The sequence below is a fragment of the Pseudochaenichthys georgianus genome, chromosome 8 (assembly GCF_902827115.2).
Source record: "Pseudochaenichthys georgianus chromosome 8, fPseGeo1.2, whole genome shotgun sequence".
Lineage (NCBI taxonomy): Eukaryota > Metazoa > Chordata > Actinopteri > Perciformes > Channichthyidae > Pseudochaenichthys > Pseudochaenichthys georgianus.
In genome coordinates, this window is record NC_047510.2 from 5217146 (window position 1) to 5240406 (window position 23261).

The window sequence follows — 23261 nt, forward strand, 5'->3', positions numbered from 1 at the left end:
TTATGCGAGTAATGAGTTTTTATTTCTGATTATTTGTGCAGTACATGTACATGATGTTTAGTTTGCTAGTTATGACGAAGATTACTTCATGAACGCTAACGTTTTCTTGGTGGAAATGTGTTTTTTCACAGCAAAGTCACCCTCTGTACTTGGACTTATTGGGAGAATCTAAAGGCAAGAACATCCCAAATATTAATTTAGGTCTTTATTGTAGACCTTTAGTGTTGCCGTCTGTGAGGAAAATACATGGGGCTCAGAGCCTCGTATTTTTAAAATCTTTTTTTCCTTCTAATTTGTTATTCTTTTCAAAATAACACACTGTTATTTACTCACCAATAACACACAATTATCCTTGCTTTATTTATTGGTTTAATTCCATAATCTAGGTCTTTTTTGGTGTTCGTCAGGAACTGAATTTCAAAATAAAAATAACCGGAAACAGACGTAGGCCTATAAGGGCCATTTCGAGCATCATTGCGATTGTCAACATTTTTGAGTTTAGGATGGCCGAAGACACTACACTACCCATAATCCCCAGCTATCGTTTAGGACTACAGTCCCCGTGATTACTCTTCAAGGTCTGGGATTGGATGTTGGAGTGGCAGTGCGCCAAGGTTACGCAGTGTCAAACAGCTGTTTGAAATGGAACGAAACCACGCCAGACTATCCAAAACTGGAATCGAACGCCCCCCAGAACTACACACTACACTATTGTGTTTCGCAAAATGTTCTATGGGACGTCTCTACTGAACGTTTTCGTTTTTCCCACAATTAGAAGTTGCCAGTATTAAACACATTGGTGTTATCAAATGTAAAACATATAATTAATAAATGGGTGTCCATAATGCGCAGCATTAATATATAGCATTAATATTACCCACATGACAGCTCATTGATACTTTGTAATTCTACTCCACTACAATTCAGAGGTTAACCTGGTATTTGTACTCCACTACACTTATTTGAGTTACTTTGCAGATTCTGATTAATGATGTGAAATATAAACAACCCTTAAATCAGACTTTAGTTACACCTGAGTAAAATGAGATATTTGATAGTTGGTGCTTGAGAAGACTAAACATGTATCTGCAATTGACATTAATGGAAACGAGTAATAAAGTATATTAATTACTCGTTATTCTCTACTAATAGTTAATTAAAGACTATATATTATGGCTATTTTGTACATCCCTTTCAAGATTTCAAGATTTTAAAGGTTTATTGACATATCACACAACTACGGTGTAGTTATGCAATGAATGAAAAACTTGGGTCACAGGTCCCTCAACAGTGCATTACAAGACATCTATCAATATGTGTGTACCTCCACCATTAAACTGTCATATTCTGCACATTTCTTATTCTACATACATAAGTGAAGAGTTTATCGCCGGCCACAAGAGGGCAGCGTCACTGCTGTCGCTGCCCGGATATGCCGTGCTTTGACCCGGTAGTGCCTAGCGGCCATTTTAGTTCACATGTTGTTCATTCACTCCGCCTCAAGTTGAGACGTTCATCCACTCACTCATGTAAGACTGTTTCCACTACTGTTTAGTGTGTCTTTAATATATGTAATTTAATATATGTGTATTGGTCATGACATGCATGTATGTAATACTTTGTCAGCTTATCCTGCGGCATTGCTCTGTTTCAGGGTGTCGTCATCTTTGTCAATAAAGTACCAAGACTGACATTGAGGAGTGTGTTTCTTCATGACGACACCATGGTCATTGTTGGATGCCCTGTTCCCAGCTGCGAGTTCGAATCCCAAGACTTGTCTGAAGCACTCGTCATTGCTATATTGACGATTCATGGATTTAGCCACCAGCACGCAGCGCCTGTCATGGCCGCGCCAGCCCAGGCCCCAGCCCCTCACGGCCCGAGACTCGATCGGCCCAAAGTTGATAGAGGAATGGAACGTGTTCCGCGCCGGCTCAGGCATAGGGGATGCCCAGGCCCCCTTCCAGCTGTTTCAGTGCGCTGGACCTGTACTTGGAGACAGCCTATTGAAAGCCGCTCCCGACGCCGCTTCCGGACCCTTGCCAGACCTAATCACCGTCATGCGTTCCCTAGCTGTCATCCCAGTCGCTACATGCGTCCTGCGCACCGAGCTACTTCAGCTCCGCCAGGAACGCGATGAGACATTCCGTGCATTCGCTGCCAGAGTGCGGGGTAAAGCAGAGACATGTGCATATAATGCGGTATGCGAGTGTGGTAAGGACGTGGACTATACCGACCACATCATCCGTGATGTTCTGCTCAATGGCATTTATGAGTCGGACATACGCCGCGAGACGCTGGGGACACCTGACGTCCTGGTTAAGCCAGTTAATGACGTAATTGCACTCGTCGAGAACAGAGAGATGGCCCGTAACGCTCTCCCGTCGTCCTCCCTATCAGCCATGTCGTCATTCCGGCGCCTGAAGACGACTCCACAGACGAGCCCCGCCCCGAGCCCTGCGGACGGGGCTAAACGTGCCTCGTGCCCAGAATGTAAGAGCGTCTTTAACGTCTTCACGGAGGGGCCTCGCGGGTGGAATCCTAAGCCTCACCAGGTGTGCATCGGCTGCTATAGGGCCCGCCGACGACAGAGGCGTCAACAGCCGTCGTCCGACAGTCAACAGGCCGCCATGGGGTCGGAGCCGGTCTCCCAGGTCTCATCGGTGCAAGCCGGGGCCCGCCCTGGCCGACGTCACAGGAGCCATCGCCGACACCGCGCCCCGACGTCGCACGGATGTGTCAACAGACAAGCACCTATCAGACTCGAGCACCACATCTTCTCCAAGGGCGAATGGAGACGGGCCAGGCTGAGAGACCACCCCCGAGCATTAATCACCATCTCGATGGACATGCCAGTCGGGCTTAGGGTTGGGTACCGAGAACCGGTTCCAACATTTCGATTCCAACGGTATCATTTAGAAATGTGAATTTCGGTTCCGCTTTTCGATTCCTGAGGAACTGTTTCTCGCAGCTCTCCGTAGCCTGCTGCATGACTGCGGCGGGGCGGGAATGTAGCGTTGTATCTACATTTCCTACAGTGTAACCTGAGACCAGGGCCGGCCCGTCGCACTGGCATTATAAATGTTCGCCTAGGGCGCCAGATCTGTGGAGGCGCTGCGCTGACAGCTCTGGGAGAAAAAATAAATGTTTTGACCGTTGGGGCTCATCCTAATTTTCGACCTTGATGTAACAACATTCATAATTAAGTAAATGTAACACCCTTTTCACCCCGGTTACACTTTTCATTTGCCCTGTACGATGGGCGCTGCAAGTGATGAAAATGGGGGATGTTGGCTTATCTGGCAACCGCAGCTCACAGCCAAAGTGCGCGTGAGCGAGGGAGAAAGGGAGGGTGCACTGGAACCGGCGCTGTTGTTATTAGCATCTGGTGCTAGCTGCTCTTACGGAAGAAGAAGATGTTTCTTCAATGATGTGGAGGGAGAGTCCTCTCCAGTCTGACTGAGAGGCTGATAACTACAGCTCAGTGAGGTAAAGGACTCTGAGTGTTTAGATAGTTCACTTTAGTCTAAGTTATCTCAGTGGGTCTCAAACGTTTTGATCACAATTTATGTAAACACATATTTCCAAGGCTCTCCTTTATAATTATTGGGATAAAACAGGTTTGAAATCATTCCAATGTATACTATAGGACAGTAAACCAGACATATCGTTTTAAACTGGAGAGATAAAAAGATATGCATAAATAAAATAGTAAAATAAGATATGAATGAACAACAAAAATAAAATGCATTACATGTAGGCTATTTGTTATTTAATTATTAAAATGTAAACTGATCTTTTTCATATGGGTGTTTAGAGTTGTACCCCCTAGATCTAGTCTCTAGTAATTCTGCGTGTGCACCAGATTGAAGCATTTTACTTCAAAATGTTCAAACATTTCTTCCCGGTATGCCTGAGAGGCAGATATGCTTGTTTTTCTCAACAAGAACTGTTTTTAAAAGTTGGACTGTTGCAGCTTCAGTGGTTCTCAGGTTAAAGTTACATAGCAGTGAATATAAACAGACTGATTAATGTGAATATTACTTTAAACTAACCTGTGTAAAAGTTTCTCAAATAAATGTAATTTTTTTGGTGGAAGAAGCATGTATCATTTTTTTACCCTGCCCCTCAAAGAATCGGAATCGAGAACCGTTAAGAACCGGAATCGAAAAGTAGAATCGGAATCGGAATCGGAATCGTGGAAATTCAAACGATACCCAACCCTAGTCGGGCTGAGGGATGGCACCGGCAACCGGGGCTCGGCCGACGGAGCTCGGATATCCGCCGTCGCGGACACTGGCGCGCAGTCGGACCTTTGGTCGCTGGAGGAGTTCCTGGCCTGCGGTTTCTTGCGGGACGACCTGCGACCCGTCAGCCTCAGCCTGTCAGCCGCCAACCGCTCCCCTATATCCATCGAGGGGGCGTTCTTCGCTAGGCTCTCGACAACCTGCAGTGGGGGGCGTGTCACATCCTGCCGTTCCATGGTATATGTGAGCAGCTCGGTCCGAGCCATGTACCTCTCCTACGAGTCGTTGCTCAACCTCGGCCTCTTGCCCGCGAACTTCCCATCGGACGACGTTGCAGGGGGGCACAAGGAAAGGCGTAGCCCTGACACGGCTGACACGCCAGACCAGCCCTTGTCCGTCAATGCGACGAGGTCAGCCAACGGCGGCTGTGTGGGGCCAGGTGACCCCCGGGACGCCCAGTGCACATGTCCTCAGCGCACGGTCCCCCCGGCGCGCCCCGTAGCACTGCCGTTCCCTTGTAAGTCAGAGAACAATAACAGGATGAAAGATTGGCTACTCGGGAGATATGCCTCGTCAACGTTCAATACTTGCCCCCATCGAGCACTACCATGCATGGAGGGGCCACCTATCGAGATGCACGTGGACCCCGCAGCTACGCCTAGGGCATGTCACACCGCGGCTACAGTGCCTCTACACTGGCAGCGGAGGGTCAACGATGACCTACTGCGGGACGAAGCCCTTGGGGTCATTGAACGTGTGCCATACGGCGAGCCTGTGACGTGGTGCCATCGTATGGTAGTCACTCGGAAGCACGACGGCTCCCCACGCAGGACCGTGGACCTCTCCCCCTTAACAAGTTCTGCCAACGTGAGACCTTCGCCACTGAGTCCCCGTTCCACCTTGCACGCCGCGTCCCGAAGGGCACCTGGAAGACCGTCACGGACGCCTGGAACGGCTACCACAGTGTCCCCCTGCGTGAGTCGGATAGCCACCTCACTACCTTCATCACACCCTTCGGCCATTGGCGCTACACCAGGGCACCACAGGGTTTCCTGTCATCAGGGGATGGCTACAACCGTCAGTTTGATGCCGTCCTCTCGGACTATGAACTCAAGGAACGTTGCGTGGATGATACCATCCACTATGACACCGACCTGGAGCAACACTGGTGGAGGACCATCGACTTCCTGACGCGTGTCGGCCGGTCAGGAATCGTGTTGAACTCAGACAAGTTTCAGTTCGCGGAGAGGTGCGTCGATTTTGCTGGCTTCAGGGTGTCGGAATCTACCATCGAACCGCTCCCGAAATACTTGGACGCCATCCGGGACTTCCCCACCCCTAGCTCCACGACGGACATCAGGAGTTGGTTCGGCCTTGTCAACCAGGTGGCCAACTACGCCCAGTTGCGTGACACGATGGCTCCATTTAAGCCGTTCCTCAGCCCACGCTGTGTGTTCCTATGGTCCCCCGTTCTGGAGGAGGCCTTCCAGGCGTCCAAGCAAGCCATAATGGAGGCCATCCGTGAGGGCGTGGAGATCTACGACATGCAGAAGCGTACCTGCCTCCACCCTGACTGGTCCATGCGTGGCATTGGCTACTTCCTGCTCCAGCAACATTGTCACTGTGCCTCGGGCATACCGGACTGCTGTCCAGATGGATGGAGGATCACCCTCGCGGGCTCGCGTTTCCTGTCCCCTGCGGAGCAGCGCTATGCGGCCGTCGAGGGAGAGGCCCTAGCTGTGGCTTGGGGTCTGGAACAGACGCGGTACTTCACGCAGGGGTCCGACAACCTCGTCGTGGTCACCAACCATAAGCCGTTGGTGAAGATCTTTGGCGACCGTAAGCTGGATGAGATCACAAACTCGCGTCTGTTTAGACTCAAGCAGCGCACCCTCCCATGGCGCTTTGACATTGTGCATCTGCCTGGCAAGAGTAACTATGCCGCTGATGCCACGTCGAGGCATCCTTCCCCCTCGGGCTCAGCGAACGGCCTCTCATTGGGGCTGCCGAGCGGGCCTGACGCCGTGGAGTCAGCACTCATGGCCTCCATCCGCGACGACGCACGGGAGCTCGGAGCCGTCTCTTGGCCCCTCCTCGCACGGGAGACAGCAGCTGACGGATGCCTCGGCCACCTCCTCCAACTCATCGAGCAGGAGGGTGGGATTGACGTAAATGACCCTGCCCTGGCGAGTCTGTCATCGGTCTGTGAGTCCATCTACGCACAGGACGGCGTCCTGCTCTATCGGGACCGCGTCGTGGTCCCCCCATCCCTCCGTGGGAGAGTCCTTCAGCATCTCCATGCCGCCCACCAGGGAACCTCAGCGATGGGGCAGCATGCCCGAGCCATAGTTTACTGGCCCGGGATGTCCGGGGACATTCAGGCCACCAGGGACGGATGTGCAGACTGCAACCGCAATGCTCCGTCACAGGCGGCTACACCCCCCCTGCCGTCCTCACCCCCGTCCACGCCATTCGAGGCGGTGTTTGCTGACTTCTTCAACTATGGGGGCCGCCACTACCTAGTTGTCGGGGACCGTCTCTCGGGCTGGGTAGAGGTCCTGAGCTCTACGGCGGGTACTGCCCTGGCGGGCTCAGCTGGCCTGGTCCAACACCTCCGTTTATTCTTCGCCACCTTCGGCGTACCGAGGAGCTCTCGAGCGACGGTGGTCCGGAATTCAAGGCGAGCCACACTGAGGACTTCCTCCGCTTATGGCACGTCAAACACCGTGTGTCGTCCGTTAGCTTCCCGCAGTCGAATGGGAGGGCAGAAGTTGCGGTTAAGACCGCTAAGCGCCTCCTGATGTCCAACACCGGCCCGTCGGGCGGCCTTGATCAGGACTGCTTCCTGCGTGCTATGCTGCAGCTGCGAAACACGCCTGACCCCGACTGCAACCTCTCGCCAGCGCAGATCATCTTCGGCCGCCCCCTTCGTGGCTCGCTCTCCTTCGTGGCTCGCTCTCCTTCGTGGCTCGCTCTCCTTCGTGGCTCGCTCTCCTTCGTGAACCGCCTCGAGAAGTTCTCGAACCCGCACATCCGCCTGCTATGGCGCGAGGCATGGGCGGCGAAGGAGGACGCCCTTCGGACCCGTATGTCCCGTACCACCGAGTCTCTGGGGACTCACTCAAGACCGCTCCGCCCATTGGCACTCGGCAAAAGGGTATTCCTCCAGAACCAGCAAGGCCCGAGCCCCCATAAATGGGACAGGTCAGGGATCGTGGTGGAGTCGCCGGGCCACGACCAGTATCGGATCAGGGTTGACGGTTCGGGACGTTTGACACTGCGCAACCGGCGCTTCCTCCGTGCCACACCCTGCGCCCTTGCCGCCGCCCGCTGCTCTGGACCATCAGCCCCCACCTATCCACCCGGGCTGGGCGACGCCCCAGGGGATCGCTCAGCGGCCGGCTGTTGGACCCCGCGACTCGGCTATGGGCGCTTCCCCACCGGGGGCGCACCGGTGCCGCAGTCGCCGCCGATGCTGCCCCAGCCTACTCGGCCAGGCCGCGTGAGGAGGCCGCCTGCACGTTACGAGCCCGAGTCCGGCAGCTGGATTTAGACCGTTAACCTATTCCGTCCCATAGCTTTCCGGTCTGGGGGGGATGCAGAGTTTATCGCCGGCCACAAGAGGGCAGCGTCACTGCTGTCGCTGCCCGGATATGCCGTGCTTTGACCCGGTAGTGCCTAGCGGCCATTTTAGTTCACATGTTGTTCATTCACTCCGCCTCGAGTTGAGACGTTCATCCACTCACTCATGTAAGACTGTTTCCCCTGTTTAGTGTGTCTTTAATATATGTAATTTAATATATGTGTATTGGTCATGACATGCATGTATGTAATACTTTGTCAGCTTATCTTGCGGCATTGCTCTGTTTCAGGGTGTCGTCATCTTTGTCAATAAAGTACCAAGACTGACATTGAGGAGTGTGTTTCTTCAATAAGAGTATAATCCATATGTATAATATCAGTTAAAATAAGTGCTTCAACATAGTTAACATTGCAGGAAAGCAAGACCTTAATCTGTTATTTAATGTTTAAATAAAGGTTAATTCGTTTTTCTGTTTTGCACCTCCTCCTATTAATATCTTTGTACATCATGCACTAAACTGTTTTATTTAAGAGATCACTTATAGTATCTTCTTGATTTTTTATATTCTATATTTCTATCACAGACCTTCTACTTTCCCCCTATGAAAGTATATGTACTCTTAATATTTTTTTAATCAAATATAACACAGACAAACAATAATTCAATAATGTGCTTTAACCACTAGGCTGTGCACACAAGGTACACACAGACACTTGTATGTACAACATCTGAAGATGTGTAGTTTTATGCATGCTTTCACATAATTTTACAGCATATTGCTATACTATTTCAGACTCAGTATCTTACATTCAAAATTCAATCCAATTCAAATCAGTAATATCTTTAAAAACTACAAGTCCTTTTATATCAGCTGTGCACCGTTATGGTGTAAATATAACCTATCTATGAATTATATCAAATGTAAAAGTCAGCCGAATTAGTGTTGATACTGCAAGGAGACGTATTGTGTGAAGAGAAATTGAAGATGTTTTTTAATTGTTGATATATTTATGATCCACGTCAAGTATTCAGTTTCGGCGGCATTTCTTCAGTTTTTCCAAAGGTCTTCTCATCAGGGCACTATAAATAAAGAACTACGGCAGATCTGTAATATGTAATGCAGCCGAACCGTGTATTAAAATGCCGTTATGTGATGACTTTCAAAGAGAAAAGCAAGAGCACTCGGAATTAAGTATTATTTTATTCTTTTAAAATGTTTTCCAGATTTAATATAATATAAACACCAAATCCCAGCATGCATTGCGGCTAAAAACATTCAATCAGCGTAGCTGAGAATCTTGGGTAATCGCTCGAAATGCTACGTCTGTTTCCGGTTATTTTTATTTTGAAATTCAGTTCCTGACGAACACCAAAAAAGACCGAGATTATGGAATTAAACCAATAAATAAAAGCAAGGATAATTGTGTGTTATTGGTGAGTAAATAACAGTGTGTTATTTTGAAAAGAATAACAAATTAGAAGGAAAAAAAGATTTTAAAAATACGAGGCTCTGAGCCCCATGCATTTTCCTCACAGACGGCAACACTAAAGGTCTAAAATAAAGACCTAAATGAATATTTGGGATGTTCTTGCCTTTAGATTCTCCCAATAAGTCCAAGTACAGAGGGTGACTTTGCTGTGAAAAAACACATTTCCACCAAAAAAACGTTAGCATTCATGAAGTAATCTTCGTCATAACTAGCAAACTAAACATCATGTACATGTACTGCACAAATAATCAGAAATAAAAACTCATTACTCGCATAAAATGACATCAAAACGCATTTTAACGGTCAAATGAACCTTAAAATAGGCATTTCCCACCGAGAATAACACGAAGGGTCGGCCATCGTTGTTGATCACGTGGTCTATGAAGGTCTATGGGACGCCCTGCCCGTAGAAGCCTGACGGTCAAGGGGTCCGCTGTCCGCAATGAAGGTCTATGGGACGCCCTGCCCGTAGAAGCCTGACGGGCAAGGGGTCCGCTGTGTCCGCAATGAAGGTCTATGGGACGCCCTGCCCGTAGAAGCGTGACGGGCAAGGGGTCCGCAGTCCGCAGTCCGCAATGAAGGTCCATGGGACGCCCTGCCCGTAGAAGCCTGACGGGCAAGGGGTCCGCTGTGTCCGCAATGGAGGTCTATGGGACGCCCTGCCCGTAGAAGCGTGACGGGCAAGGGGTCCGCAGTCCGCAATGAAGGTCCATGGGACGCCCTGCCCGTAGAAGCCTGACGGGCAAGGGGTCCGCTGTGTCCGCAATGAAGATCTATGGGACGCCCTGCCCGTAGAAAAATGACGGGAAAGGGGTAATATAGCGACCGGGAGGGGCCCTGACAGTCCGTCAATATGTGACGGGATGGGAGTGAGAACGTGTCACACACACACACACACACACACACACACACACACACACACACACACACACACACACACACACACACACACACACACACACACACACACACACACACACACACACACACACACACACACACACACACACACACACACACACACACACACACACACACACACACACACACACACACACACACACACACACACACACACACACACACACACACACACACACTGGAAGGAGAGGAAGCGAATCAGACGGAGTCAACGGCTGCCGACTCATTGTCTTGGGTCCGCCCAGAAGTGAAACTGGCCAATGGAAAACTGCCAGCTCACTGGCTAGCTTGCCCAGAAATGAAATCGCCAATAACAAATAGCTAGGGAGGAGGAACCGTCACAACTCCTCCCCACTTGTGTGTATACATATTATGATATTCTTATGCTCGGCGCTGTCTTCTGACTGACTGTCGTGGTACGTATATCACACGGTAGTAGAATTCAGCCCGGAGCGCTCTGTATTGTACTATTGCAGAGTGCTCTGTATTTGTATTGTTGTTTACCATTAAAGCAGATTATTGTTTAACCCTTTATCTGATGCTTTGAATTCCTTCTTTTATAAATCTGACTAGCTCATCAAAGGACACGCGGAGCCAAGGTGGGTTTCAGACCACTCCTTGCTCCAACACCGCCGAGCCAGTCATGTGGATGTCAGTTTTACACAGATTCTGAGGCTGCCTTGCCTATGTTTTTGTTTTCACTGCTAGTTTATGCTTATGTTTAATTAGTGCATTAAAAAATAAATAAAATCATTAATGAAGTTTCAGCTCAGACCCCAGGCTTAATACGTCTCCCTCTGGCCCACCTACATTTATCCAGGCCTACCCACACAATAATTCCTGGCTACGCCACTGTGTGTGACACTGGCATTTGTTTTCAGAAGATATTATGATAGTGTTGTGACGTCCGTTCCAGTAGCCTACTGCGGTCAAACTCAGCCGTCTCTCGTTTGCTTGGTCAAATCAGCAGCTCTTCATTTTTGAGTGCATGATTTATCGCGCCTTTACGGTAATCGCCAAGAAGCGGCACTGAAGCTACAAGAGTAAAAGAATGCATGTTTTTTATGCTTTATTTGCGATACAAATAATTTGTACCATAAGTACTTAATACAATTGACACTGTTTGACTCAGTCCTAGTATGACTGCTACCAACAATAAAATGAAGTACTTTTACTGTGTACTTTTTGGGTAATACTCTGTCAAACTGACTACAATAATGTATTCTGCTATTTGATTTATGCTTTATTTGCGATACGATTATTTTTTGCCATAAGTTTTTAGTGAAATTGATACTGTTGGACTCAGTACTACTTGGAATACTCCCACAAGTACAATCAAGTACTTTTACTTTGTACTTTTTGATTAATACTCGGTCAAACTCCCGTCCTGAGTACAATCATTCATTTATTGTACTCTATGAACTATGATTTATTGTACTCAGAGCAGGAGTTTAACCGAGTATTACTCAATAAGTACAGAGCTGAGCAGAGCACAAACACACACGTCATGCACCTTGTGGACCGGACATCTCCTTCATAAAACGAGTAATAGGGGGAATAATCGGGCAGTTCGATGTGAGTAGAGGTGTGTGTGGTTAAAACGTAGCAGCCTGCAGTTGCTCTTTAGCTGTTCTAATGAAGGTAAACACAGTTAAGGTACAGCTCCACTTCCTACCTGGCGAAACGGTAACTTTTTCGTGCGCTCCAGCACGTATCTCTTGCGCACGAGAAAGTATATCGTGATGAGCAAAACCGTGTCACTTGGCCCAGGTGGTTTCCACAGAATGAACAAAACATGTTTAACGACCATAAACACACTCGTACCGTCCATAGGTACCGGCGGTCTATCCGCCAAAACAAACTTAAGTTTGTGTCAATCACTTGCACGTCACTTCTGGTATGATGGACATTCCCTCTCCGGTTTGATTCTCTAGTTTGTTAAAGTGTTTCGGCAAATGTTAAAGTGTTTCGAGAAATGTTAAAGTGTTTAGAGACTTGTACATTTGTCTCATTTCATGTAAAAGTGTTTCGCTAATGTGATTTCGTTTTATAAAATGTAATTTTGTTTTTATAAAATGTAATTTTGTTTTATAAAATGTAAATTTGTGTCTAGCTTTGTAAAAGTGTTTCGAATCTTGTTAATTTGTTTTTGTTAATGTTAAATAGTTTTTTCTTTGGTAAAAGTGTTTTGCTAATGTAAATTTGTTTTATAAAATGTAAATTTGTCTCAAGCTTTGTTAAAGTGTTTCACACTTTGTAATTGTCGTTTGCACTTCTCACCACCGTAAATTACACTCTCATCGTGACCTTGGACCTGCAACTCCTGCGTGCCCAAGTACACCACACAATTTATGAGGCGTTTCAAAATTCCTCGGTTCCCCTTCACCTTCCCATTTTGAGCGATGACATCCCGGCATTGTTGTTCATCCAGCTGGAGCTCTATCCTGGTCTCCCCAAATGTTTTAAGGTGAATAGTAGCTTTGAGGTGACTTGACACATCTGATGGCGATGTGCTGATTTGGATAAACTTCCTAAATCAGAATATCCATCTCTGGCCTATGACCCACTGTCCGTGCCAAAAAGCAAGCAATCCCAGCAATAAAGCTTTTGTTCCCTGGTTGATCCGGTCATCCAGTTGTATCTGGCGTAATTGCAGATATTAAAATGCCTCTCGAACCGTTAAATTAAGCTGTGGTGTTCGTCGCCCTTTGGTAATTAACTCAATCTTGAAAATGACTCAACCTGTCCCTGGGTTTTTTTTTCACGACACTGTGTCTCAGGGGATCTTAATATTTAAGAACCTATTAATGTGTTATACCAGATTAAATAATCTCAGCTAATTGACGATATAAACCATTTTTACCAAAACAAAACACAAGTCTCATAAGAAGCATCTAAATGACCCCTTAGCGAAAAATGCTAACGGACATTGGCACAGAACTCAAGATAAAAGTACCCTTATTACTTATCGTAGCTACACATACAAGATATCCGATTACAGCTGAGGTTCCACAGATTATTTAGGTATATAGTATCATCACTGAGTGATCCGAACTCGCGACAGGGGAAGCAAACACAGACATCACAACACGTACCTTTACGGAGCTTCTAGAGAGATCGTCTCACCTTAGCTGTCAATCTGATCAAAAGACGTGTTCAATGGCATTAAAACGAGAAAAAACGCGGCTGAATCGGTTAATCCATAGGTTTTTAACGTCTCTGTATAAAAAATTATTTAATTTATAATCCATAATTCCATTTTTATGTAAAAATCGCAGAGCAAAAGTTAGCTGCTAATGGTAGCCACCAGAGTGGCTGCTGCTTCCTGTCTTGGCTATGCGGTAGTCTCACCAGGCCCGGTTCCAGAACAAAATGACTAAGGGTGCATCTGAGATTAGAGAGGGTGCAGTGGTAAAGTGCTATTTTTATAAGTGGGGAGTGTACCTAACACCCTCTATGGGGGTCCTCACCTCCTTTGGGGGGGTCCGGGGGCATGCTCTCCCGGGAAGATTTTTTTTTTAAATATTGAAGTTAAAACCATCAATCTGGTGCACTTTGAGAGCAACATTAAGAGATCTATGGATCTATCAGTAACATTTCTTCAACTATGACAATTAAATGAACTCTATCACAATTAAATGTATTTTTGTACAATTAACATAGATATAGTGCCCTTCCCTTCTCTGTTTTGTCCATATGGGGCATAATTAATTAATTATATGAAATATAATCAACACTTAAAGGTGGGGTAGAAGTTTGAGAAACCGGCTCGAGATACACTTTTTGTTATATTCCATGGAATGCTCTTAACATCCCGATAGCAATGAATATCTTAAGTGCTTTGACAAAAAATCCATACAAAAATGTCACCTGTGGAAGCCGTGGTAGTGTAAAAAGCACAACCAATCATTTTAGCCGGCCCGGCTTCTCTCCAAAAATTACCCCATTAAATAAGACTTTAGTTGCAGCACCTGGTATAATTTAAAAGCTACCCTGCAGTATACAAAGTCATTAAAACTAGCTGCACCTTTACCAGCTTTGATAGCACTTTAATGCATTAAAACAAGTTTGAGAGTATTTACTTTTGGTAATTTAAGTATTTTTGATGCTAATACTTTTGTACTTTTACTTGAGTCACATTTAGATTGCAGGACGTTTACTTGTAACAAAGTATTTTTACATTCTGATAGTTCTACTTTTACTTTAAGGTGGGGTAGGTAAGTTTGAGAAACCGGCTCGAGATACACTTTTTGTTATATTCCATGGAATGCTCTTAACATCCCGATAGCAATGAATATCTTAAGTGCTTTGACAACAAATACATAAAAAAATGTCACCTGTGGAAGCCGTAGTACTGTAAAAAGCACGACCAATCATTTTAGCCGGGCCGGCTAAAATAACTGGATGGCCTACCTGCCTGTCAGCCTTCCACCTGTGCACAAACTTATCTCGTGCCCTCATTGGTAAGGAAGTCTGAAGGAAGAGGTAGATTTGTTCCGGTTGTGTACTTTCAAATTCTAGCGCAATCGAGCTGGTTTCTCCAAAATGACATACCCCACCTTTAAGTACAACATCCGAGTTACTTTTTTCCACCTCTGCGTATTTACTTTTACAGCAGTAAAGTCTCTGGATAAGTCGCTCCAGCAGCTGCAATTCTGCGGTCTGCCAGCAGGCGGCGATATTGTTTATTCATAGAAAATACGTCAGCCGCCATTTTCCCCTGAGCGGAAGGAGGAAGCGCAGAGGGAAAACATTAAACTCTTGCAGTAAAAACCCTCCATAAATATATAAATTCTGTGATGGACGGCCCCGGGACGGATAGCGACTGGAGGAGCCCTCAGTTCCGACAGAAAGTCGTTGCTCAGATGTGAGATATTTTCCTTCAGTGTTTTGTTGTTGGCTAAATCTCTCTTTCTGTTACTGTTGCGATAGCATATTGAGCTAAGCTAACGTTAGCTCGGCAGAGAAAGCACGTCACGTCAAACCGTCCTTAAAAAACCTGTAAATTAACACCGACTCGCATGATATTAAACTTAGCACAGGTCCACAAACATAGCGGAAAATACATCAAGCAAGACCCGTACCCACTCTTCAATTCGGCGTACATAGCAGCAACACAACGATATATATAAGTCATAGTTTATTATTAGCATTATTAGCTACTAACGTTAGTCTGCCCACTCAGCGAGTTAACTCTTTACTCGTTTAAGCATCACTCGAGTTGAGACATTTCATATACACTTTTTTTTAAATGTGTTTCTTCTCAGAATATCAAACTCATTTATTTAAGTGTTTTTTATATAGTTGTACTACCACATTACGTTCTTCTACGTTCATTACTCATTCCTGACATATAGGGATACAACTTTTTTTTTAATGTTTAATTATGCTGGGCAACATTTCTTTTCATAGATACAAATAAATAAAGCAAGACAAAAATATCCACGCATTCAACTTAAATAAATATGTATTCTACAAGTCTAAAGGAAACATTGGCTCTACATTTAATAATACATGTGCATATGAATCACCGCTACTATACAGGCCACAGGGGTATACATACAGTATGTATATAAGGGCCATTGGAGGAAATATTCTGTCCCACCTATGACATTTCAAATAATGCACGGCCAAAATCCCAGAACATGCACCTGTTATTTCAGATATACTTGTCCTCCTTACACAAAATGTAAATTCAGTTGTAGAAAAAGTGGTTTCTCAATATCATTTAAATGGTCAAATAGCTCTCAAACACCCCTTAAAAGGCATGTTTCTCTTATCCCTCCTTGGTGACCAACTTCCATATCAAATATAACATTTACAATTGGTTATTTATTCACTTTTCTTGCAATTATTGTGTAGATATGTCTTTTGTAATGGTCAAAGCTATTTGTTTAATCATAGGTGTGTCCCTCAACATGCATGCAACCCTGTTACCAAAACCTATTAAGCTTGGCTTAAAAAAATTACAAACTGGTAATTAGAATTAGAATAGGAAATAAAATAAATATATATTACACAAAACTACACAACAACAATAATAAACACATGGAAAAATACTAGGCCAAATATTATAATAGTATGGAAACTCTCGGATTTTTCATAGTGCCTACAATGTTATATGTGATATTGTGATGTCTTTATGTAAACAAACACGCATGTAAACAAGACGGGCATATGGAGGTTGATAACAACACGGTAAAATGACACACTTTATTGTGATATATTGGTATTGAAATATGCATGACGGATATCATGATAAACAATATGACAATATCACCCAGCCTTTATATAATTGTTATGTTAAGCTTATTATCAAAGAAGACTAAAATGTATGTTTATTTAAATGGAATTGTCTGCAGCATTTCATATATTTATATACAGTAATAAAATCAATAATGCATTTAATTTTTCGTATACTCAAAGGTGCTTTTCAACCTAAACATTACATAAAAGCATACAGACGTGCATGCATACAATTCAAAACACAAGATGCAGTAAGATTCATGAATGTGTAGTTTATAAGAATTTAACATGTTCAGAAAGGTGTAACTGCGTTGAATATTTTTCTCGTTTAAAGCCATAGTGTGAATGATAAAACCTTGTTAATTTCATCCATGTGCATGATTCCAGTGAAGAAGCTATGAGGAAGGCAGGAACCGCACACACCAAATCGAGCAATGACATGGAGAACCACGTCTACGTAAAAGCCAAATCCAGAGTGAGTACTGGGAGTCTTTCCCACGGCGGGAAACGTGTTTTCAGAGCAGGAGTTTGCTTAAAGAGGAAATAAGGATTATTTTAATGATGGATGTTGTAACAGTTCTCCCTCTTTCTTTCCTCAGGAAGAGTATTTATCTCTGGTCGCGAGGCTGATCATACACTTCAGAGACATTCGTGAGTATTTGACTCTTAATACAGGGCGGTACTAATACATATGCTACACAGCTTTTAAACAGTACAACAAATGTAATGTATGGATTTGGGTTGTAAAGTCTTTGTCATAATGTATTATAAAGTGGTACAGGAATGAGTCCTAAACCAATAATTGAGTCAGAATGTGATCACTTCCTGTTCCCTCAAATGAAAGTAAATGGCTTTTTGGGTAGATACAGAAGGTTGTGGTTAACACAAGATGAAGAGATTTTTCACATTTTGTCGACATCAAATATGTCAGGTAACAATAATAATAAAGCTTTATTTATTTAAATGATCAATGTTTTACCGTAATATATTGTTTCAACAGTTACTATATCACTTTATTTTTAAATGTTTCTATTATTATTTTAATTATTATGAATCCAGATGATTTAAAGCATCAATAACCACGCCATGCTCCACAGTAAGTGCAGGAGTTTCTAATCACATGTCTCTCGTTGACAGACAAGAAGACCCTCGGAGGCCCGGGTGAGTGCGCTGTGTGGTTTTCTCACTTGTCTTTGCTTTCCTTTACTTTCAATATAGTCTCATGGTGTTTCAGGGTTTATACGATACGATAATACTTTATTGGTCAGATCAAGTCTGGAATTTGACGATGCTGGAGCTGGGTAATATTCTTCTGTTGTCTATTCTTTTCCAGATCCCATGAATGCCCTGACTAACCTGACGGGGGTTGGAGGCCCGGGCGCCATCGGCATGGGGCCTCGCCCTGCCGGGGCTCCCGTTGTTGGCATGGGGGCCATGGGGCAGATGCAGATAGGCCAGCATGCCATGGCGGGGGTGGCTGGAAACCCACAAGCCAGTGAGTGTGTTTCCTCTGTGTGCTGTGATGGGCGTTACACGCCTCAAAGTAACGTGTTACTGTAATCAAACTACATTTGTCTGTAAGGTAGTAATGTAGCGCGTTACTGCTGACAGCAGTAATTCCAATACAGTTACCAAGCACAACATTATCTCATTACCTTGTAGCGGTTCGACTATAGTTGCTGGGTGCCAGTCAGGTCAGGCCTGACAATTTATAGTTAAGATCGAGTCAAACCCTACAAAGGGTACATGTTACCGACGGGAAACACATACAGCACATGCCCCTCTTAACCAGTACCATATTTCTGTATTTTCAATATAGTAAATTAATACCTTTGAACAAAAACACACAACACATCTCTTTAAAGGCAGACAAATAATATGTTCAAGAACAGTGAGTCCCATGTGAGTGAAACAAGTGTAATCCATATAGTTCATGAAAAATAGTCCAACAAAAATAGTATAATCCACAAAACTCCGTTCCAGGTTTTCTTTGTACCGTTCCTGGTTATTCCAAAACAATAATCCACACATCGTATTAGTTTCAGTTCAGTTCACCAACCACAGAAAACACATCTTCGTTTCACTTCCCCATCCTCCCACACAACACTTTAAATAAATGAGATACTTGAATGTCTTCAACTATCTGCATATCAGTCTGTTTGCCAGCTCATAGAGTCCTATTGTGAACCCAGACATGTTAAGTACCACACAGTGCTATGTTAGCAATTTATAGTACATAGAAACTGCAGGATGCCAACCTGCATATGTTGGGTAGTTTGCACAATTGGCGTAAGTAGCATCCATTAGCATTACTTACCATTATAGCCTATGTGGAAAATAGTTTTAAAATGACTTGGCTGATCTGGACAATTTTGGAGTGATTTTTGATGTTATTTATGATGCTGAATCAATTTCTGCCATTTTCAGGATCACAAACAACAGTTTTAATCAGAAACTGCAAATAGTTGTCCTCTCGAAGCACTGGTTTTGTTTACTATGTTTACTATGAAAATGACTGACACAAATGTGCTCTCTATATCCAATGCTCGTAACACTACTCATGGTAGTCAAAATCAGCCCACCGAGAGTACCACTATGGCCACTTTCTGGTTACAACTGCAATTTTTGATACTGAGAAGCATCCTCAATAACCCCCCAAAGCACCCCCAAATTGTCCAAGTTTTTTTTGTACAATTGTTTACATAGGCTATAATGCCATTCATTTTAATTAATGCAAATTATGCTAATTGTGCAAATGGCCCAACATATGCAAGTTAGCATCTGGCAGTTTATATACATCTATACATTTCTGACATAAAACTTTGGGGTACTCAACATTTCCGGGTTCACTAAGCTGGCAACAACATTACAAACATGGCTGCTGTTCAAACAAAGAGGTCTGTGCACAGTATTGTCCTTATTATATTAAGGATTTTGGCTGATCTAGTTCTAATTTAGGTTAACTTTATATTGTTATTTGTCATTTGATTTATTGTGCATCTCAGGGGATTTTAGTAATACAAAAGTAATGTAACAAAGTGTTACTAATTACTTTCAGCAGTGAGTCATTTAGAAAAACAAGGCATTACTTTTTTTTAAAGTAACTAGTAAAGTGTAATGCAATACTGTTTTTGGGCAACTACCCCAAAACTGTCTGTGTGACAAGGCTCACACACACTTTCCTTGTTGCCTGTGGTTGGTGTTCCATTGTTTGCACTTTCACCTATCCACACTCCAAAGAAAGCAAGTGTCCCCTTAAATCAATCTTCTCCCCCATTCCCAATATCCCTTGTGAAAGGCAGTATTCAATATTGGTTCTATTTACCTACACAGATATACTATGAACAGTGCTTATCTTTGACCTGTTCAAATCTATTATTTCTTGCCATTCCTCTTCATGCACCCACAATATTTGAAGTCCTCATGGTAGACAAGAGGTCTTCTCAAGGAGGAGTGTAAATAAATGTTCTGTCTTAAAGTGATTAAAAAAAAAGAATTGTTTTCATCATGGTAGCAAATCTGATCACACAAACTCTCTTCAAAGCTATTATTGAATTAGTTAATTGGGTTTTTTTTTTATACCTCCCGGTGAATTTGCTAGAGTTGCATACGGCACCAACTGGACTTGAACATGGAACATAACAGGAGCATGCTCACTTGGAAGCTTGCTAAGAGTGCAGTACTGCACGCGGACATTTGGCCCTATGTTTGTGTTTAGGACTGACTCTAAACTGTGTCTTATCTTCTTCTCTATCACCCTGCAGTAGGGGGTCCAGGACAGATCCCCATGCAACAGATGGTACAGGCGCAGCAACAACAACAGCAGCAGTCCATTCAGTTCCAGCAGTTCCAGCAGCAACAGCAGCAACAGCAGCAACAGCAGCAGCAGCAGCAGAACGCCTTGCAACAGCAACAGCAGCAGCAGCAGAACGCTGCCATCCAGCAGCAGTTTCAGGTGCAGCAGCAACTGAGGGTGCAGCAGATGCAGCAGCAGCAGCAGCAGCAGCACCACCAGAACCAGCAACTACAGCAGCAGCAGCAGCAGCAGCAGCACCAGAGCCAACAGCAGCAGCAGGCCCAGAGCCAGCAGCAGCAGAACCAGGTACTGTAGAGCTGTAATTAACCATTCATTTCTTGATTAATATCAATACAAATATTGAAAAATGTTGTGTAATGGTGCATTCACAGTTTGACTGCTGCATCATTTGTGTTTACTTGCATCACTCAAACTAGACGCTGGGATGCAGGGCTTATATTCATGTAGATACCAACAACAGAATTAAGATATTTTGCCGTGATTTTAATTGTAATACACATATCAAAAAACATTGCCGAAATAACAACATACCATGAATGAATGCTTTTGGAAGTGTGCACACAACACGGCAGGCAAAACACTTGTGAAATGCCTGCTTTCCGAATGGAGGTCCAATCAATCAGGCTAGGCTATGCTACCATTATAGCTGATCTGTCCACACTCACAACAACGTCGTACAGACATTAATGAAATAGCGACTGTATTCCCCGTGCCATAGACCTTCTGTGGTTTGTGCTTTTATAAACACTGATTTTGTCCAGTTTCTAAACAGTTAGAGCCCAGAGCCAACAGCTGGTGTTTTGTCTTGGTTTTCTCATTCTACAACGTCAGTGACGACAGGCTGAGATTCTCACCAATGATAGGCTTTTTGCGAGGCAGCGTCACGCGAAAATATGGCTTGAGTTTAAAGAAAAAGATCTCTAGCAAATTAAGCTAATTTGTAGGGATGCTCCGATCGATCGGCCGCCGAACCAATATGTTTTGGATGCATATTGTTCTAGTATTTGTTCAGGCTGTTACATACAATTAATCTCTGTTGCTACCTGCTGGTGAGTAAATATTAAAATCAGTTCAAATTGACAGCCGGTCCGCGGGTTTTTTTTTATGTATCTGCCGGTCCTTGGCACAATAAAGGTTGGGAACCCCTGTCCTATAGGATTCAGATCTGGTGACTATGGGGGCCATTTGAGAACAGTGAGCTCATCGTCATGTTCAAGAAACCAGTTGGAGATGATTTGAGCTTTGTGGCGCGTTATCCTGCTGGAAGTAGCCATCAGAAGATGAGTACACTGTGGTTATAAAGGGATGGACATGGTCGCAGCAGAGACTAATCAGACCAGGCAACATTTTTGTACAATTTTGGTGAGCCTGTGTGAATTGTAGCCTCAGTTTCCTGTTCCTAGCTGACATGAGTGGTACTCTGTGTGGTCTTCTGCTGCTGTAGCCCATTTGCTTCAAGGTTGACCTGTTGTGTGTTCAGATAATGTCTTCTGCATATCTTGATTGTAACTAGTGTTTTTTGAGTTACTGTTGCCTTTCTATCGTCTTTAACCAGTCTGGCCATTCTCCTCTGGCATCAACAAGCATTTTCGCCCAGAGAACGTCTGCTCACTGGATATTTGTATTATTGAATAAGGTCTGGTGTACATAACCTTAAAACACTAGGGTTGGGTGATTTTCACCCATGCGATTGTGTTCATGTGATTTTCATTGTGTGTTTCAAATATACCCAACATTAGTGATGGTGTTCTGGTGTTCTAGGGCTAATAAAGTGTCCAGTTATGCCCCTTTTTCACCAAACCAGTTCCAGTTCTAGCTCCATGCTGGGGCCTTTCTGTTTCCGAACTGGTTCTTCTTTTTAGCCACAGTTGTGTTTCCACAGCAGTGGATGGAGTCATAGCAGCGGTGCTAAGGCATGTGGGCTCAGCATAATGTGAGCGCCGAGCGCGTGTCATTTTTTAGTGTGCACGTGCGAAGTTTCCCCTCAGCGTTTCCATGTGTCTGCCAACACACAAGAAAGGATCTTGAGGCCTAGTACCAGGGCCGGTTCTAGCCAATTTGCTGCCCTAGGCAAGATTTTATATATAAAGAATAAATGAAAAATCTCTACAAAAGACAAATACACTACAAAAACAGAAACGTATTGACATAGGTAATATACGTCAAAATTAGAGATGTCCCGATCCGATCACGTGATCGGGGATCGGAGCAGATCAGGTGATTTTGAAAAGATCGGAATCGGGAGGAAAAAATCGGGGATCAGATTTTTTTTTTATTTTATAAAATATTTTTTTTTAATTTCATGTTACAAAACAAAAATGACCATGTCCACGTCTTAAAGTCATCCTGATGACTTAGTTTTGGTTTAAAATTACACAACATCATGTATGTGTTGCTTTCTTTGGGCTTGTTTTCATAGACCTGGTTGCTTATTCCTCTCAAATCTGGCAACAGAGTGGGCGCAGTGTCTAATAGTAGCAGTAAGCTAACGAGAGGCTACGTTCAGCTGGTGACTCGGGAGTCGGGACAGAGAAAATGTCAGGAGTTTGGAAGTATTATAAAATTGAAAGCGAAGGCAGTGTAACAGCCAGATGCAATGTTTGCAAGGCGGAGGTTCCGCGTGGTGGAAAGAACAGAGCTACGTTCAACACGACCAATCTAATACGCAACCTGAGAAACAAACACCAACAACAACAGGACGAGTACACAGCGGCCACTAAGGTAACGGCACTGAAACAACCAACACTTTTAAAAGGAAAGAGAAACTGCCCCAGAACAGTGAAAAGGCCAAAGAAATTACAGCCAAGATAGCTGAATTCATCGCGTTGGATGACCAGCCGTTATCGGTTACCTTTTGTATGTCTTAATGCATTGCATAAAGATCGGATCGGGAAAAATCGGTATCGGCAGATTGTCAAAATCAAATGATCGGAATCGGATCGGGAGCAAAAAAAAGG

The 23261-nt window shown here is 44.4% G+C and overlaps 1 pseudogene; it reads left to right on the plus strand.

Annotated features, from left to right (window-relative positions):
- Positions 1 to 14972: 14972 nt before the first annotated feature.
- The window catches only part of LOC117451075 (mediator of RNA polymerase II transcription subunit 15-like), a 41824-nt pseudogene continuing 33535 nt past the window's right edge, over positions 14973 to 23261 (plus strand).